Source organism: Girardinichthys multiradiatus, chromosome 6, assembly GCF_021462225.1.
Source record: "Girardinichthys multiradiatus isolate DD_20200921_A chromosome 6, DD_fGirMul_XY1, whole genome shotgun sequence".
In the NCBI taxonomy this organism is placed as follows: domain Eukaryota; kingdom Metazoa; phylum Chordata; class Actinopteri; order Cyprinodontiformes; family Goodeidae; genus Girardinichthys; species Girardinichthys multiradiatus.
Window position 1 is genome coordinate 29,890,779 of NC_061799.1, and position 6,968 is coordinate 29,897,746.

Genomic DNA, 6,968 nt, shown 5'->3' on the forward strand with positions numbered 1-6,968 from the left:
GCTCATGAAAACCCAAAATTCCTATCTCACAAAATTAGCATATTTCATCCGACCAATAAAAAAAAAGTGTTTTTAATACAAAAAACGTCAACCTTCAAATAATCATGTACAGTTATGCACTCAATACTTGGTCGGGAATCCTTTTGCAGAAATGACTGCTTCAATGCGGCGTGGCATGGAGGCAATCAGCCTGTGGCACTGAGGTCTTATGGAGGCCCAGGATGCTTCGATAGCGGCCTTTAGCTCATCCAGAGTGTTGGGTCTTGAGTCTCTCAACGTTCTCTTCACAATATCCCACAGATTCTCTATGGGGTTCAGGTCAGGAGAGTTGGCAGGCCAATTGAGCACAGTGATACCATGGTCAGTAAACCATTTACCAGTGGTTTTGGCACTGTGAGCAGGTGCCAGGTCATGCTGAAAAATGAAATCTTCATCTCCATAAAGCTTTTCAGCAGATGGAAGCATGAAGTGCTCCAAAATCTCCTGATAGCTAGCTGCATTGACCCTGCCCTTGATAAAACACAGTGGACCAACACCAGCAGCTGACACGGCACCCCAGACCATCACTGACTGTGGGTACTTGACACTGGACTTCTGGCATTTTGGCATTTCCTTCTCTCCAGTCTTCCTCCAGACTCTGGCACCTTGATTTCCGAATGACATGCAGAATTTGCTTTCATCCGAAAAAAGTACTTTGGACCACTGAGCAACAGTCCAGTGCTGCTTCTCTGTAGCCCAGGTCTGGGGAATGCGGCACCTGTAGCCCATTTCCTGCACACGCCTGTGCACGGTGGCTCTGGATGTTTCTACTCCAGACTCAGTCCACTGGTTCCGCAGGTCCCCCAAGGTCTGGAATCGGCCCTTCTCCACAATCTTCCTCAGGGTCCGGTCACCTCTTCTCGTTGTGCAGCGTTTTCTGCCACACATTTTCCTTCCCACAGACTTCCCACTGAGGTGCCTTGATACAGCACTCTGGGAACAGCCTATTCGTTCAGAAATTTCTTTCTGTGTCTTACCCTCTTGCTTGAGGGTGTCAATAGTGGCCTTCTGGACAGCAGTCAGGTCGGCAGTCTTACCCATGATTGGGGTTTGGAGTGATGAACCAGGCTGAGAGTTTTAAAGGCCTCAGGAATCTTCTGCAGGTGTTTAGAGTTAACTTTTTGATTCAGATGATTAGGTTCATAGCTCGTTTAGAGACCCTTTTAATGATATGCTAATTTTGTGAGATAGGAATTTTGGGTTTTCATGAGCTGTATGCCAAAATCATCCATATTAAGACAATAAAAGACCTGAAATATTTCAGTTAGTGTGCAATGAATCTAAAATATATGAATGTTAAACTTTCATCATGACATTATGGAAAATAATGAACTTTATCACAATATGCTAATTTTTTGAGAAGGACCTGTATATGTCATTCCCAAAACGAATTGATGCTGTATTGGCCGCAAAAGGAGGCCCTACACCATACTAATAAATTATTGTGGTCTAAAACCAGGTGTTTCAGTTTTATTGTCCAACCCCTGTATATAATATGGAGTTTTTGCCACTCCATATACATACTAAAATGTATACATCTTAATCAGGAGAGGCAATAATAGGAGAGGTAGCCTTCTTTAAGATGAACCTTGTGAAAATGATCACATTTTGGAAACACTACATTCTGAAAACACACAAACAGAAACACACTTTGAAGTCTATGTTGTATATGCAGTGTTTGTTTGTCAACAGGAGATCTATCCGCTCTAGTGATTCCCAATCCCAGACTGTGCAGGAAAATGTGACACCATTATAGTCCTGCTGTCTTCAACCAAAGCTGCTGAGGCTGCTTCAGTGCTCTCATAAAACCTTTATGGACAAATCTTTATGGATAAATTACAAGACAAATCAGTATGACCAGCACTATCCCAGCACTGGTACTCTGGAACACAGCTATTTCTTATCGGTTGCATAATGGAACATTTTGCATCCAACATTTTAGTTTACTAACTGAAACAAAACCTTTGAAACAATGACCACAGCCAGCTGCCACAACAATGTTTAATATTATCCAGTCAAATTTCATTGTTGTATTACATATTCTTTTGCAGCTGTTTGTGTTTTACTTTGGAAAAAAACACGCATTTTCATCCAGAAACAAAAGCCATCATGCCTGAATAGTGGTAGTCTAGTGCAGCAATAATGAATCCAAACAATCACAGGTTAAGTTGGTCCTTTTGATAGATAAGGTGGGTGTTTGGTGTAGTGTTCAACAACAACTTTCTAATGATTGGAAGCACTATGCAACAGAAAAAGACACATTTTCAAGAGTTATCCATTAATTTAGTGTAAAATTTGAACAATAAACAAGTGCCTGAATCATGTTTATTGTCCAGTGACCTTAAAAATCAACGCAAATATTAGTTAGGATGAAATTAGACAGTATATAGATAAAAATATATATTTCTTCACTGTGGCTCAATTTTAAAATTTGAGCGACTCGCCCTATAACAGAACAGATCCACAAACCCCACAGAGGACAATGCTTTTGCTTCTTTGTATCTGCAAACTTGGTGTTTATGGCAAATTTGGAAATGGGCAACACTTGATAGAACGTATATATGTAGATTCACCAGAGACAGGGTTACCTTTGTGGCTCAGATCTCTCTTTTAAAAAAGTGCAACTGGGTTCCCACGCAGTCTGTAAAAGTTCGGAATTTGATCTCAACATTTTACAGGTCTGTAAAAAAAGCATGCAAAAAGCTATTTAGAGTATGGAGTATATCAATATTACAAATATTTTTATTTATTATAATTTTTTTTATATGTAATTCTTTTCTTTTCTTCATTCCTTGCTAGTGTCCTTGGTTCCATCATTGTGTCCCTCCTTCATGGTGTCCATCCTTCTTTCCTTACCTATGACCTTTATTTGTTGTGTCCTACCTGTCTTCCTCTCTTGTGTGTGTTCGTCCGTCCTTCCTTCCCTTCTGTTTATTGTTTTTGCAGAATTCATAGTTAAAGTCTGCCCACCGTAGACAAAAATCTTTTTTGCCAAAAATCTTTAATGAAGTATTTTATTTTTCTAGTGGAGTCTGGAAATGTTTAAATTTTTGCATGGAATAATGTGTCGGTCACAGTTATTAAAAAGAAAACTTTGAGGAGTTCAAATAACCTAAAAGTATTTCTGTGACAATGTGAGATGATACTTTTCAACAAGTATAAATATTGACATTTGCTTGTTTAGAATTTACAGCTCTTAATTATTTATTTTATTATTTAAAAAATAATAAGAAAAGCCATGAAAATAAATAATTTAAAACTATAAATTATAAACAATACTTAAAAAAAGTCAATTAAAGCTGCAACTCAGTTTTGCACACCTGGATACTGAAATCTATGCCCATTCTTATTTGCAAAACAGTTCAAGCTCAGTGAGATTTGATACAACGTATCTCTGATTTTTGTTTTAAATCTTGTTACAAAGTCTCAGCTGGATTTAGGTCTGAACTTTGGCTGGGCATTGATCTAAACCATTCTTTATTAGGTATGGCTGCATGTTAAGAGTCTGAATTCCTGGTGAAAGTTGAACCTCCACTCCAGTCTCAAGCCTTTTGCTGCCTCTAACACTTTTTTCCCCAATATTGCCTGTATTTAGATCCATGTGTCCTCCTTATTGTCTGACCAGTTTTAAAAAGAAGCACCTCCACAGCATAATAATATAATTTAGACTAAAAAGTTTAATGTTTGGTCTCATTTGACCAGAAAACCTTTGTTCCTATCAGCAAGTGGTTCTTGGAGTTGGACCCGACAGGTGCAGGCAGGTGCAGCATGGTGAGTGGAGGCTGAAAGATGTATATGTGTATATATGTCTAACACTACTTGACATTCTGTGTGCTGAGTTCCTGAACTTTAGGATCCATCAATGGGAACTTTAAGGAGGTAATGGAAAGGGAATAGGTCACTGGTGAGGAAAAGAAAATGGTATGAAGGGAGAGTAAAAATGGAGAAGGAAAGAGGGAGCTATGGGGGAGGTGAGAGTAATAAGAAGAGAGACAAGAGGTGCACATGAGAAAATGTCCTGACTTTTAATGGATTGGTTTGTGAGAAGAGAAACACCAACAGCCTGCAGACAAAGCTCACCTGAAAAACAAACATCACTGAGTTAGTTTGGTGTTTTTTCATCATTTTACATTTTATATGAAACACAGGACACATAGATTCAAGTAACATGCCTAAATGCATTAATGTTTTTTTTCCTTTGGGTCGTCTCAGTCAAAACTCCCGTCTTTCATAGCAAAAAAAAACAAAACAATCCCATTGACAAAATCTTAATTAAAGCAGCTCTGATCAGAGTTTTTATTTAAAAATAGTTCAATAGATTTACCAACCCTCTCTGTGTTCAGGAGCAATAGATATATTAACAAGAAACTCTACGTTGTGGGGGTTTCTGGAGCCAGTTGGGTTAAAACACAAAATGAATACATTGTTTAAGTCTGCACTCTTTAATATTTTACTGAAACAACTTTAATGAAAAGATATCAATCTTAAGATGACATTTTATTCTGCTGTTTAATAGTAGGCCAATTACCTGCTGTTTCTAACAGAATATAACTGTATAGTACAGGACAAAATATGGTGCATTCAAACTGTTTGACATTTGCATTATCCAGTTTGCTTTGCCAGAAAAGACCATGCCCATTTTAACTGAAGCTAAGGTGTTTTTTCCTTCTGTTTTGGACCTTTTGGCACCTGGTTTGTAAAGCAAAGTGCTGCTTTGTATTCATTGGAGCTGTTGTGGCTCTACCTTCTGCCAAGGGGGGTGGTGCCTTTTGTTTTCACTGTTTCCTTTTCTGTTGTTCCCATCTCTCGCTAGTTTGACAGGATAATTGAAAAAGCACGGATTGGACACATTTATGAAAATGATGATAATTAAAATTAGTTTCAAATCTATTGTCAAGATCTAGGATAGTTTTTCTACATTGACAAAGGATGTAAGGATGGTCTTGATTACCACATTTTAGATGCTCTCAAGCTATTTCATCTGTATAACTTACTATAAAATAAATAAATTGTAAACAATGATCTATTTTTATGCATTGAAATTAACATGAGGCAAACTGCCTGAAGGAAATGATAAATAAATACACCTGTGCACTATGCTTTTTCTGACTTTTCACCACCTGCGTTTGAAACAAAGTGCACACATCCAAGCAAAAAAAAGGCAGCAGGTATTGGTCTGACACCAGGATAAACCAAGAATAAAAATAAGCAAAGCCCAGCAGTTGGCAAACCTTTTCTCTGTCTTCCATTCACATGAATCTTTGTAGGACCTCAGATAAAACAGAAAGGATCAACACCTTGTTTGGACACATGTGAGGGAAGAACTTCTCAACAAGGGGTTTCAATCAACTCACAGCAGGTGCTAACAGGTTATGTAAAGAGCGCAGCTTCTGCATTTTTTCTTCAGTTTATAATATTCCATCAAGAGAGGTTGTCAAAACTGAATACTGTATAAAATGGGGTTTTAGGACCTTTATGAATCCAGTAGCAGCTGTGAGGATGAGAATTGCTGGTTTTTGATGCAGTAATTTCTCTCACCTATGTATTCATCCTTGTATAACACCCCTCTGTTCATGCCCCTATCTCTAAAGCCATAACTTTTATTATTGTTTTTATTATATTCATCGTACTCTAATTTAACATGCATAATATAATATAATATAATATAATATAATATAATATAATATAATATAATATAATATAATAAAATATAATATAATATAATATAATATAATATAATATAATATAATATAATATAATATAATATAATATAATATAATAATATAATATAATATAATATAATATAATATAATATAATATAATATAATATAATATAATAAAATATAATATAATATAATATAATATAATATAAAAATATAATATAATATAATATAATATAATATTATATTATATAACATAATAATATAATATAATATAATATAATATAATATAATATAATATAATATAATATAATATAATATAATATAATATAATATAATATAATATAATATAATATAATATAATATAATATAATATAATATAATATGAAGCTGTGATCCAGTGTGAAGCCATGTTTTAGTCTGTTGTATGGAAGTCTGACAACTGGTGTCAACAAATCAGCCTCTAACAAATTAATTCAGGCTATCTGTATTAAGTGTGAAAGCAGCCACTCACAGTAACAAGCTCATTAGAGTTTACCTATGCCTACTCTGCAGGCATCATTGATCTTGTGACTTAAGTACAGGAGTTTTTGCTCTATCCTATTGTTAGGGAAACTTTAAAGGCATTTAAATGTCCTTTAATACAAAATGTGCCTCAGACACATTTCTGTTGCCTGATTTGGAATGAAAAAACTGATGTGTTTCTTTCATCTGACAGCACTGATGAAGATTACAGTTTATTAATGACTGTAATAAAAAAAAAAAGAAGAACCATAAACAGTCATCTTGGGCCTAATTGAGCGATGGTGAAATGTCAAACTATAATCATTCATTTAAATGTCCCAGTTTTTATTTGAAGTACATAAACATTTTAAAAGCTTACAAAAAAATATAAATTAGTAGTTGTGATTGCGTTGCTATTTACCCCCTTTTACAGTACTGGCCCTATCTATCTATCTATCTATCTATCTATCTATCTATCTATCTATCTATCTATCTATCTATCTATCTATCTATCTATCTATCTATCTATCTATCTATCTATCTATCTATCTATCTATCTATCTATCTATCTATCTATCTATCTATCTATCTATCTATCTATCTATCTATCTATCTATCTATCTATCTATCTATCTATCTATCTATCTATCTATCTATCTATCTATCTATCTATCTATCTATCTATCTATCTATCTATCTATCTATCTATCTATCTATCTATCTATCTATCTATCTATCTATCTATCTATCAGACTGTCCGTCCGT